The sequence below is a fragment of the Geotrypetes seraphini genome, chromosome 3 (assembly GCF_902459505.1).
Source record: "Geotrypetes seraphini chromosome 3, aGeoSer1.1, whole genome shotgun sequence".
NCBI classification, from domain to species: Eukaryota; Metazoa; Chordata; class Amphibia; order Gymnophiona; family Dermophiidae; genus Geotrypetes; species Geotrypetes seraphini.
In genome coordinates this window covers 19,795,915-19,808,499 of record NC_047086.1, presented here as the reverse complement: position 1 = coordinate 19,808,499, position 12,585 = coordinate 19,795,915, and the positions used below count along the sequence as shown (strand labels likewise).

At 43.8% G+C, this 12,585-nt stretch overlaps 1 protein-coding gene across 2 annotated transcripts in view; it reads right to left on the bottom strand.

Moving 5' to 3' along the window:
* SIM1 (SIM bHLH transcription factor 1) overlaps window positions 1–12,585 on the bottom strand; it is a 154,683-nt gene that overhangs the window by 139,014 nt on the left and 3,084 nt on the right. The window lies entirely within an intron of this gene.

The window sequence follows — 12,585 nt, the reverse complement described above, 5'->3', positions numbered from 1 at the left end:
ATGTGCTAACTGGTTAGCCCAGGAATACAGTGCGAGTCGTTAGGCCCTGATTCTATAAAAAGTTCTTACTGTTAGGCACCGAGATCAACGCACCTAAACGATCAAGGCGCCTAACATATTTTTTCTAATTGGTTCAGTCAGCGCTGTTAATTGAACAGCGCCATTATAAAACAAAATAATGTGTAGGCGCCACCAGTGGCGTAGAAAGGGTGAAAGTCACCCGGGGCGGTGGTGTCTCTCCCCCACCCCCCTCTGCGCGCATGCACAGGTGCACCCCTTCTCATTCCCAATACATTTTTTACTTCTCTGATGCGAGCAGCATGCCCGCTTCGGTGTCGGCTCGCTCCTTGATGTCGTTTCCTAGGCGCGGGACCCGGAAGTGACGTCAGAGAGAGCACTGCTGCTGATGCGGGCAGCAATGTTGCACGTGCCGGAGAAGTAAAAAAGGTACAGGGGAAGGCAAGGGATGCATGCACGCACAGCAGGGGGAGGAGCAGAGGAGGAGGGGTGCCGGCACTCCTAGCAAGACGATAACTAGGGCGAACCACCCCACCTTACTGCACCAGTGTTCTACACCAATGCGCCTACCCACACCTAACTCAGTAGGTGCCATGTAGGCATCTACACCAATGCGCCTACCCACACCTAACTCAGTAGGTGCCATGTAGGTGTCTACATCAATACGCCTACCCACACCTCAGTAAGTGCCATGTAGGCATCTACACTAATGCGCCTACCCACACCTAACTCAGTAGGTGCCACGTAGACGTCTACACCAATGCGCCTACCCACACCTAGGTAGGTGCCATGTAGGCATCTACACCAATGTGCCTACCCACACCTAACTCAGTAGGTGCCATGTAGGCGTCTACACCAATGCACCTACCCACACCTAACTCAGTAGGTGCCACGTAGACGTCTACACCAATGCGCCTACCCACACCTAACTCAGTAGGTGCCACGTAGACGTCTACACCAATGCGCCTACCCACACCTAACTCAGTAGGTGCCATGTAGGCATCTACACCAATGCGTCTACCCACACCTCAGTAGGTGCTATGTAGGCATCTACACCAATGTGCCTACCACACCTAACTCAGTAGGTGCCATGTAGGCATCTACACCAATGCGCCTACCCACACCTAACTCAGTAGGTGCCACGTAGGCGTCTACACCAATGCGCCTACCCACACCTAATTCAGTAGGTGCCATGTAGGTGTCTACACCAATGTGCCCACCCACACCTAACTCAGTAGGTGCCATGTAGGCATCTACACCAATGCGTCTACCCACACCTCAGTAGGTGCTATGTAGGCATCTACACCAATGTGCCTACCACACCTAACTCAGTAGGTGCCAGGTAGACATCTACACCAATGCGCCTACCCACACCTAACTCAGTAGGTGCCATGTAGGCATCTACACCAATGCGCCTACCCACACCTAACTCAGTAGGTGCCACGTAGGCGTCTACACCAATGCGCCTACCCACACCTAATTCAGTAGGTGCCATGTAGGTGTCTACACCAATGTGCCCATCCACACCTAACTCAGTAGGTGCCATGTAGGCATCTACACCAATGCATCTACCCACACCTCAGTAGGTGCTATGTAGGCATCTACACCAATGTGCCTACCCACACCTAACTCAGTAGGTGCCATGTAGGCATCTACACCAATGCGCCTACCCACACCTAACTCAGTAGGTGCCACGTAGGCGTCTACACCAATGCGCCTACCCACACCTAACTCAGTAGGTGCCACGTAGGCGTCTACACCAATGCGCCTACCCACACCTAATTCAGTAGGTGCCATGTAGGTGTCTACACCAATGTGCCCACCCACACCTACCCAAAAAGTAGGCATGGTTAGGGGTGGAGTTTGGGCATAGATTGCTTTAGGCGCCAGTAATTTAGGCCAAGAAAATCCTGGCTGAACATACTGGCACCTAACATTATGATGCCTACTGGCGCCTATGTCGAGTTAGGCACCGCTAGGCGTGATTCTACAAACAATGCCTAGCGGTTGATTGACAACTGCACTGAGCGGCGCCTAGCCACCATTTATAGAATCAGGGCCCGACTGCCTACAAAATGGGTGGCAATAAGTTCTGACACTAAAGTATTTAACAACCACATGCTGAAGTTAACATTAGCCTATGGCCATTAATACAAAAAGGCCATTTTAATGGCTGAAAGAAAAGTGGCATAGGAGCACAATACGAGGGGGCCGCTGAAACATTCTCAGCCCAACCAACAAAGTGGGGGCAGTCTGCATCGATGGCTATTTTCCACTTTTTCATTCTGTCGGAAAAATATGAAATGAAAAAAAGTGGAAAATGGCTGGACTAAGGCCTCTTTTTACTAAGCTGCGATAGCGGTTTTAGCACGCACTGAATTGCCACGTGCGCTAGACCTTAACGCCAGCATTGTGCTGGCGTTAGTTCTAGCTGCGTAGCGCGGGTTTAGCGCGCACTAAAAACGCTATCGCAGCTTAGTAAAAGGAGCCCTAAGTGTGTAGCCTTCGATGGAGACTGCCCCAACTTTGTTGGTTGAGCTGAGAACTTTCAGCGGCCCCTCGTAAAGGGACCCCTTAGTAAGTTAGTTATTACAATTTGAAAACTGCCTCTTTGAAGAAATTCACCCAAGGTGGTGCGCAGCAAGAATAATCCAGACATAGCCAATTACAACAGAAGAAACTATCCAGATAAGCGTACAGATAAGGGCATTATACGATACTCAGGGTAGAGTTAGAACATAAGGGTGACTAACTTAAGGAAAAAGTAGGAGTGGATAAGCAAGACCTATGTTATATTTGAGTTATATCAGGTGCACGTTTTGCAAGGATTTAGGGGTGAAGGGGAGCGGGACTTGGGTGGGATTGTATGTGTTGATCAAAAGGTGGCCAAACAGGTTGAAAAGGTGACGGCGAAAGCTGGAAGGATGCTTGGGGGCACATGGAGAGGAATGGCCAGTAGGAAAAAGGAGGTCTTTTTTTCAATTAATATACTGTACAAAGTCTTAATGTAAACCACATTGAGCCCTCTTTTGCAGGGATGATGCAGTATATCAAACAAAGGATTAGAGTAGATTAGAATATTGTGTACAATTCTGGAAACCACCCCTTCAAAAAAGATATAAACAAGATAAAGTTGGTCCAGAGGAAGCCTACTAAAATGGTGCATAGTCTTCATCATAAGGCGTATGGGGACAGACTTAAAGATCTCAATATATATACTTTAGAGCAGCGGTTTCAAACTCAGACCCTTTGCAGGGCCACATTTTGGATTTGTAGATTCTTGGAGGGCCACAGAAAAAATAGTTAATGTCTTATTAAAGAAGTGACAACTTTGCATGAGGTAAAACTCGCTATAGTAACTATAACGAGATTTTACCTCATGAAAAGTTGTCATATAGTTTATAAATCTTATTTCTATAAGTCAGCTATACACAGCTGAAAGCAGTGCAACATGCAGAAAGTGAAAAACTATCAAAGTATCAACTGCAAGAGACAAGATTTTGGACCAACTATTTGGAGGCCCTCGGTATTATAAAGAATGATTCTTTATGGAAAACTTGTGTCTTAAGTGTCCGGCGGTCGTGTCTGCAACCGCCTTCAGCTCTCACCTCCTCCAGCATCAGACACACGCACAAGCTGCACGGCCTCCAATGGTTACCTTACGTTCTGGAACGTTGCCCGCCTCACTGCTGTAACCTCATGCAAGCGCTTTCCTGCGTCTGTACGCGATTGTCCTCTCCGCTCCACCTCACCATCGCGAACAGATGCAGGAAAGCGCTTGCGTGAGGTTACAGCAACCGCCGGACGCAACCGCCGGACACTTAAGGCACAAGTTTTCCATAAAGAATCATTCTTTATAATACCGCGGGCCTCAAAATAGTACCTGGTGGGCCGTGAGTTTGAAACCACTGCTTTAGAAGAAAGACGGGAGAGGGGAGATTTGATAAGAGACGTTTAAACATCTACATGGCATAAATGTGCATGTGGTGGGTCTCTTTTAATTGAACGGAAACTCCAGAGTGAGAGGGCATAGGATGAAATAATGCTTAAACAGAGACAGAGGGAAATTGGCATTTCAAAGCTGGCATTCAGAGCGGTGGGCACTGGAGGACTTACCCAGGGTCACCAAGATTTGATCTCACAACCTCTGGGCGCAGAGGCAGAGATTCCGTGGTTTACCCAGGGCACAATGGGTCATTCCATGCCAAGTGATCTAATGGTCCCCGCCATTATGTGTTGGATTTTGTTCAAAATTTGCACATGGACTAGTCAGGGTACCAAGAGAATTTTCCTACGATTTTAGATTCCTGACTGCAATAGTCATTGATAAAATAGGCATCAATAAAACAGAGCAGGAAAATAAATTATTTACATTGTCCAACGCGACACGGACAAGAGGACATGGTTTGAAGCTAAGGGGGGGACAAGTCCAGGACAAATGTCAGGAAGTTCTGCTTCACGCAGCGAGTGGTGGACACCTAGAATGCTCTCCCAAAGGAGGTTATTAAGGAATCCACTGTGCTAGGATTCAAAGGCAAATTGGATGCACATCTCCTTACGAGATGCATAGAGGGATATGGGTGATTAAAACTACATCAGGTGTATACCTGACTGGACCTCCGCGTGTGCGGATCGCCGGACTCGATGGACCATGGGTCTGATCCGGAGATGGCAGTTCTTATGTTCTTATGTTAATAGTCACTGAGCTAGACCCACTTTTCTGGCTGGATGTTGGCAGCATTGTGCACAGCGATGAATAAAGTGTCATTTTTAGCTGCTTGTAAAATTGAGAAGAATTGGTCAATTAACAATTGTTATTGTTAATTGGATTCATTATAATACAGTATATTGTACTTTGTTGTTAGGTTAACACAAATCTTTTACTTTGTTCATCTGTTCTATTTTATGAATTGAAAAATATCTCAATAAAATACAAAGACTTTTTTAAAAACGTCATATGGTTATGTCCATCCTGTAGAGATGAAACATTTTACTTTTCGCCTTTTTATTGAAATTCACTAGGCTCCTTCTGCAATCCTACTCTGAAGAGCCTTGCCAAATTATTTTACAAGTATTGGGATATGACTGGCTCAGATTGCACGTAAAGTCACAAAAGAGCCGCTCTGCAACCCTCAATTCCAGTTGTGCAAAGCCAGCTGTGCAAAGGGCTTAAACCTGGCTCTTCCTGGGAATCAAAGGGATGTTAAGGGCGAGGCTTCATACAATCACAAAACCCAAGAAAGTGGCCGGCATCATTATGCAGCCAATACTTTCCCTTCCGGTTTTATGATAGCGATAAGCAGTTCTGAATGGGAAATTCAGAACCAAACAATTTGGAAAGTGATTGGGGATGCCTATTTTCAGAAACATGGGGGGAGGGGTCTGATTGATTACAAGAGACCTAATAAGGACCAAATGCTAAACTCTTGACTACTTCACACACACACACACACACACAAAACGTATCTGCCCCTGGGTTCTCAGTTCAGACCATCCCAAGCATTGGGGACATATTCATTTTATACCAGTCAGCATTTCAGTTACCCCCAAGTTAACACTAGAAAGCAATAAGGACTCCTAAGAATATTACAGGGTGGTCTGAAAACTTTGGTAAGTTTGGTAAAACTTGGAAATTAAATAACGTAGTCTCCATCCAGGGCTATAGACCTAGTCCAGTGAGTTTCCAGTTTTGCTGTTAGCTATTTCTCCTACGATACAAAACACCCGGAGACTAGTTGTTTAACTTGCACTTTTTTTTTTTTTTTTTTACCAAACTTTTCAAAAAACCCTGGTAGTTCTTCTTAAAAGGGGCCTTATTTTTCTCGCAATAATAATATTGAATTATAATAAAATCATTTCCTGCTTGTTCTTACTGAATGAGCCGAGTCCCCGTGTGCTCACGGCCTCATCTCCCAATAAACTTCACTAAAATTGTTTGTCCTCGTGTTTTCACATATCACGCTTGCCTCGTTCTGTGTTACAGTAGTGCAATAAGCATAATATGGCTCCGTTCCAGGTGCTTAAATGAAAAGTGATTTTGTTTGAAGGAGCTCTGAACTGCCAACAAAGGACCTGTAGCCTTACCTTGAATTGCAGGAAATAGGAAGTGATTAAGAAGGCAGGGCTAAGACAGGACATTAGCTGACACCGAGGGCTCCTTTTACTAAGCCGCGTTAGGGCTTTAATGCGGGAATAGCGTGTGCTACCTTAACGCCGGCGTTAGTTCTAGAAGCGTAGCGCGCGGTAATTTCCTGCGCGCGATAAAAACGCTAGCGCACCTTAGTAAAAGGAGCCCTAAGAGGTCCTCTATTAAGGTGCGCTAACCGATTTCGCGTGCGCTAAAGCTTGCCGCATGCTAAATGCGAAGATGCTCCCAGGAATATAATGGATGTCTTTAGCGTGTAGCCCATGCTAATCTTTGGCGGGCGCTAAATCAGTTAGCGCACCTTAATAAAAGGACCCCCAAATGAAGGAAAGCGTGCTGGATAAACGGGATTGTAAACTAGGGGCTCCTTTGACGAAGCCACGTTAGCGGCTTTATCGCACGCACCTATTTTAGCGTACGCTAACCCCCGCGCTAGGTGAAAAACTACCACCTGCACAAGAGGAGGCGGTAGCAGCTAGCGCGGCCAGCAAATTAGCGTGCGCTGTTACGTGCGTTAAACCGCTAACGCGGCTTCGTAAAAAGAGCCCTAAGAATGTCGAATAACTTGTAAGTTTCCTGGCTCCACATCATTCTCTTCTCGGTCGGGCTGAGAACTTTTCAGCTGCCCCTTGTATTGTGATGTCATAATGCCTCATTCCACCAATGCCTAAGAGCCAGCCTCATTGGTGATGTCACAATGGCTTGGTTTCCCTATATTTGTGCCCATTCACTAGTATGTATAACTTGTAAGTTTCCTGGCTCCACATCATTCTCTTCTCGGTTGGGCTGAGAACTTTTCAGCAGTCCCTCCTATTGTGATGTCATAATGCCTCATTCCACCAATGCCTAAGAGGCAGCCTCATCAATGATGTCACAATGGCTTGGTTTCCCTATACCTGTTTCCATTTACTAGTTTGGAATAACTTAAACGTTTCATGGCTCTTCTCGGTTGGGCTGAGAACTTTTCAGCGGCCCCTGGTAAGGAAGTCCCCGACTTTAAAACAGTGTTAAGAGGTGATTGTACTTGATTAACTACAATGGGACAGGTGGCGGGTAAGGAGAATGCATCTTTGATTTTGTTAAAGACCAGATTCCCAGGGATCGCTCGCTAGCAATTGGTCAGGTGGTCTTAGGGTGGTGGCGGAACTATAGCCAACAAGAGTCTTGGAACTCTGGCTAGAATGTCACACATTCAGGAAGGATTTTCAATAAAGCCTCTGCAGGTGCCCTTGAATCTTGCAATGCCAACCGCAATTATTTGGCATCATGTGACTGAGCTTTGTGCCCTACATTCCTGAGGCTGTAACTGTATAACATATGTCTTCCTTCCGAAAGCAACGCCTACAACACAGTGGCATCCTACCGTTGAAGGGCAAGTTGGCCCAGGAGTCCTGAACTTTGACCCCACACCTATTTTTTTCACATTCCTCGCTCCCCCCCCCCCCCCCCATGACATCAGAGAAAACAAATGCAGAGGAATCGGGATCCGAAGCTGCAGAAGGTTGCTTTCAAGGTGCAAAGAAATGCAGCTCCACTCGCTCTGGGCGTCTTTAACTTGGCCATGCCAATGAACGGATAAACGCTTCTTTTTTTTTTTAAATCGCGGGCGATCGTTAGGTCTCCGCTTGCACCGATTTCCAGGCCATCGAGCTCTTGGAAAATAGAAATTGCTCGAAGCGCAAAACTGGATCTAATTTCAGATATAATTTCCTACAATCCCCTTAAGTATAATAAACCCCCTAAGAGCATAATTAAAATAAAACTGTAGAACCAGAAGTATTTATTAGTAACATTTGGAAATGGGATGGGTGGAGGGGGGAAGGGGGGTGTTGGGAGGTACTTTACTGTGTTTGTATTGTGATGATAATTGATTGTTGATTTCTTTGAATTTATATATTCTACAATGTATTAACTGAGTTGAGATGAGATTCTTGGTAAGATTTCTGTTATGTATATTTTATTTTTAAAACTCAATAGAAATTATTGAACATTAGAAGTACGCAATGTTTATGAATATAACGAATTTCTTATTTTTATTTGTTTATTTGTTTGCATGTTGCACAAACTCCAAATTACTCTCCACGAAGATGATAGATGATGGCGTTTATTACACCGGGGACCTGTAGAAAGCTTTTGGAATTAGCGCTTGTGCATTAACCATCAGAGTTTGTGGTGGGGAGAGCAATGGTGGTCACAGGGAGCGATAAAGGGTAAAGTTTGATGTGATCGGCCTCAAAACGCAATCTTTAGAATCAGAAATACGTGTCTGGTCCTCACAGTTACTGCTCATATGCCAGTGGTCTCAAACATGCGGCCCGGGGACCACAAGTGGCCCGCCAGGTACTATTTTGAGGCCCTCGGTATGTTTATCATAATCACAAAAGTAAAATAAAACAGTTTTTTGATCATATGTCTCTTTAGCTATAAATTACAATATTATTATTAAGACTTAGCCAAAAGGAAATATTTATGAACTATAAAGAGTTTTACCTCATACAAAATTGTCATTTCTTTAATAAGATATTAACTATTTTTTCTGCGGCCCTCGAAGTACCTCCAAATCCAAAATGTGGCCCTGCAAAGGGTTTGAGTTTGAGACCACTGTCATATGCTATCTGGGGGCATTAGCGCTCTCTCTCTCTCTCTCTCTCTCTGGATATCAGACTGAATTCCCACTTTATCAGGCATTTTCCAAGATTATGCAGATATGACACGGCATGCTTGGTACAGTCAGACCGTTTTCTAGTTCTGACAGTATCACCCCCCTCCCCCCACCTCATTAAAAAAAAATGTGTTGTCCCTCCCTACTGCAAAACTCTTACATTATTCCACTCATCCAAACTACCTCTATCTGAGACCTTCAGTCATTGAAAGATCAATCAAGTGCCGGAAGATGAAACTCTAGCAGTCCGACGTCTTCTGTACTTTAACGAATATAGTTCAACGTCTAACCCAGGGGTAAGGAACTCCGGTCCTCGAGAACCGTATTCCAGTCGGGTTTTCAGGATTTCCCCAATGAATATGCATTGAAAGCAGTGCATGCAAATAGATCTCATGCATATTCATTGGGGAAATCCTGAAAACCCGACTGGAATACGGCTCTCGAGGACCGGAGTTCCCTACCCCTGGTTTAGACCAGGGGTGGGCAACTCCGGTCCTCGAGGGCTGGAATCCAGTCGGGTTTTCAGGATTTCCCCAATGAATATGCATTGAAAGCAGTGCATGCAAATAGATCTCATGCATATTCATTGGGGAAATCCTGAAAACCCGACTGGAATACAGCTCTCAAGGACCGGCGTTCCCTATCCCTTAGTCCAGTGATTCCCAACCCTGTCCTGGAGGAACACCAGGCCAATCGGGTTTTCAGGCTAGCCCTAATGAATATGCATGAGAGAGATTTGCATATGATGGAAGTGATAGGCATGCAAATTTGCTTCATGCATATTCATTAGGGCTAGCCTGAAAACCCAATTGGCCTGGTGTTCCTCCAGGACAGGGTTGGGAACCACTGCCTTAGTCAACACTACTGCAATACCCGCTGCAAGCAGTTCTGTCATACTCTCTTCCCAATCCAAACTGCTGAATAAAACAAACTTTAAAACCACAGGAGGAGTGGGTGGGGAAGGGAGCAAGACACTTTTTTTTTCTATATAAAGTCCGCACCTGTGCTGCTATTCAGGAGAGTGAAAAGTTCTCAGCCCAACCAAGAGGAACCATGAAACTTACATGTTATTCCACACTTTTCGTTTCGTTTCATATCATTGAAACGAAACGTGTCAAGAAAAAAAGTGCGCGGAATAAACTTGTAAGTTTCATGGCTCTTCGTTATATTCTCTTCCTGGTTGGGCTGATAACTTTTCAGCGGCCTCGCGTACAATGTTAGCAAAACATTATATGGGAGTCATGCTGATTTAGGGGGGTTAACTGGGCTATTTAACTGGGCTATTTGTCAGGGAACACCGGGATTGGCCTCCGCGTGTGCGGGTCGCCAGACAGGATGGACCTAGGGTCTGATCCAGTGAATGGCATTTCTTATGTTTCTTATGTTCTAAAACCATAAATGAATCTGCTCAAGATGGTCCAACGTTTTGGAAAAGGAGTTTTTAACACTGTCTAAAAATATTGCAAACCAACTAGTTATTCGGTGGTTCAAGCCACCAACTTCTCCAACAACAAACAACTGATTATTGACAAATGCATTAAAACACCGCAGGTGACTTAAAAGAGGATGGAAAATGTTAACCAAATATACTTTACGCCCCTTGATTCTTATCTCTTTTCTAGATCATATAAATCTAGAGTTCGGCCAAGGGGGGGGGGGGGATACAGCTCTTATGTCGGTTATTTCATTCTGCACAAGGAAACTTGGATTAAGGAGCGAAGGATGGCGTGGAAAGAAAACTTAGGGCGAGACTTTTAAATGAGAAAAACTTCTGCAAGAAAATAAACATGGAAATCCAATACTCATCCCCCACCCCCACCCCCACCCCGCAGCAAGGAAAACAGCATTAAATCAACTCTACACCTGGGAAACGTAGTTTGGAGAGCCCCTCCCTTAAATAAAGAAATATTAAGCATTGGAAAGGGTGAAACCAGGATCATCACAGCTATTTTCCTGATCCAGAACATGGTGCTGGCTTTTTGGCATTTCGTGAGATGTCCCCAATTCTCCACATTCTTTTGCTGCTGTTCTCTTTAATTAATTAAAACTTTCTAACAATAATAACAATGGAAAAAAAATCATTATTTCTTCAAGTCCTTACTAATGAGCATTAGCCCTTTTTTTCACACAGATTGTTGGCGCAGAGCCAAGTGCGCTTTCTATGCTGTATGACACGAATTTTTAAGTCATTTAAAAAAAATTTTCTTTTTTTAATCGGGGCCTAGTATGTTTTCTTTTTTTTTTTTATTTAGCCGAGGTCTTCTTTGCTACTTGGCCGTTCAGAGTTAGCAATAGGGGGATTCTTTATTTCTTCAGTGAACTCTGCAGATATGTTGTATTATTTTTGGAAAAAAATAATATTTTTTTAAAATCACATTTGCATTACGTTTTTATTTTGCAAAAGGTGAGGTATAAAAGATTATGGCAAGACAAAGGCACTGGGCTGCTTCTCCCATATCTGTAGCTACGGGAAACGCTATAGGGATAAAAATGAGACAAATATTAAGAAATGCTTGTCTTTCCCCCCCCCCCCTTTTTTAGGGGAGTTAATAGATAAAATTTAGATACCTGCCCATGTATTTATAATAGTGTCCACTATCTATGAAAATAATTTAGCGATGCCATCTAAATAAAATGACTTTTCAATACATTTTATACGATTTTTCAGCCATGTATAATAGTAGTTGGAGGATATTTCGTTAGCTACTTTTAGTACTGAGAAACTGTGATATTCCATAGAATACACAGAGAGAAACGTGTAGAAATTATTTGATTATGGCTATTTGTAAAGATTTTTTTATGTAAATACTAGTACATATTACTTATATTAAAAAGGCAAAAAAAGAGGGAGAGAGTTATCATAGTTCTTTCTGCAGTTATATTTTTTTTTTTTTAAAGTTTTTAAAACATTATATATATAAAATCACAGTTTATCTGATAGATTTCCATGAGACTGTTCAGTATCAATTAACATTTGTAAAGCAGGGGCCACCTAACGAGATATAAACAAATCCGGCTACTAATTAAACAAATCCTAAATGTGCCCAATTCGTAACGAATTTGTGGACGAAAGGGCCTTTAATAACCTCTACACAAACATATTTTGATGACTATATTCCAATTGGATCAAAAGAATACTCGGTATAACCGATCTCGTGCCCTGCAGAGATTTCTATTCCGCCATTGCCTCGCGGTTCAAGGTGGAGTATACACAGGCTACATACAAAATTAAAAAAAATAAAAAAATAAATTAGGCAACCAATCACTAAACAGCAATTCCATCTTAGAGGTGAGATTTAGATTAAAAACACACGCACTTGGCTATCCTGCAGTTTCCCCGTCGCCACCGTAATTTTTAAATTGCCGTTTGCAGCTAATTAGACACTTTTGCAATCTCAGCCCCAGGTTTTCTCTTCCAGGTCTCTCTTTTTTTCTTTTTTTAGAAATTAGCATATTCTTTGGACGCTAGCAGCTCTGGCTCCCTCTGCCCTCTGCCACGCAATTCCCCGGTGCCTTCAAACATTCTGTTTTTTTTTCCTACCCAGGGACTCGGGGCAGTTATTCTTTTCTTCTCTTGATTACTCACAGCCTTCCAAGACACACCATATGTTTCTCCTGATCAAACGAGCAAGATACACGGGCACCAGTAATTGACGAGACCTGCTGGAAATCACGCAGAAAGGTGGCCTACCGAGACGGCAAGAGCTGAAAAATCATTCCTAATAATCCTTTCAGATCAGCTCGACTCTGACAGTTTGAC